Raw genomic sequence first — 1,082 nt, forward strand, 5'->3', positions numbered from 1 at the left:
AGGTAGGGAAGAGAAGCAGAGTCCAAGTCCTTGGTTGAAGATGGGGTGGGGTTGATAACTACCTATCCAGGCTGGAAAGGGGTCCCTGTCCAGTAGGTGTTGTCTAGAGGGGGGTCACCAGCAGGGCCTCTGGGTGGATAGGTGGTGTGGCATGGTGCTAGTCCAGATGGAGAGGGCAGCCCAAAGAGTCAGTCTTCACTACCCCTTTTTATGGGACAGACTACCTCTGATCTCCTATGGGGAGGGACTGTCCAGGCAATGTCAGTTCTGTCCCAGAGGGCTCCAGGTGTTCTTACTGAGCATGTGCAGCCTGGCAAAATGGTGGGTTGCCTCATCTTTTGTTTCTTGAATGCTGATGGGTGGTGCTGGGCTGTTGGTAAAGGTATTGGTGTTGATGGTTTGGTCATTTAGAGGCAGCTATGTTTTAGACCTACTGCCATTGTCTCTCAAGCACCCTCATTCATTCAGGAACCAAGTTACATAGGAGAGGTAGGTGCAAATCATGGGTTACACAACCAGGCCTGGGGACAGGATGGAGACTTGACAAAGAAAATGGAAATTTGACATGACTTATGTAGGCCTAAATCATATAGTACCAGTAAAACAGTAATATAGAGCAGTAAAAATCAAGATAAACATAATAATTATCCAATATAAAGAAGGAGAAAAAACAAAACAAATACAACTACTAAAATAAAATGCTGAAGCTTATCTTATGTCTTAGCTTACTTATACTTATTTATAGGGAATAGAGAGGGAAAGAAAAAGTCAGAAATGGTTGGGGAAGGGGATGGAATGCATTTTAGAAGAAAAAAAAGAAAAACTGGGGTTTTGCTACAACCTCTAGTTGACCCTTGCACTTCCTGGGTTAGGAAGAGCTCCTTGATCACAGTCAGGAAACTGCATGAATGATTTGACCTAGCCAAGTGTTCCTCCCAATCTATGTCTGGGTAATTGAAGTCACCCATGACAACAAAGTCCCTTGCACATGCGGCCTCTGTCAGTTCTCATGTAAACTCCAGATCCAGCTCCTCCCCTTGGTTTAGTGGTCTGTATTAAATGCCTACAGTTGGGTTTCTCTT

This window comes from Gavialis gangeticus, unplaced genomic scaffold (assembly GCF_001723915.1).
Source record: "Gavialis gangeticus isolate Ggan-Ray unplaced genomic scaffold, GavGan_comp1, whole genome shotgun sequence".
Taxonomy (NCBI): Eukaryota; Metazoa; Chordata; order Crocodylia; family Gavialidae; genus Gavialis; species Gavialis gangeticus.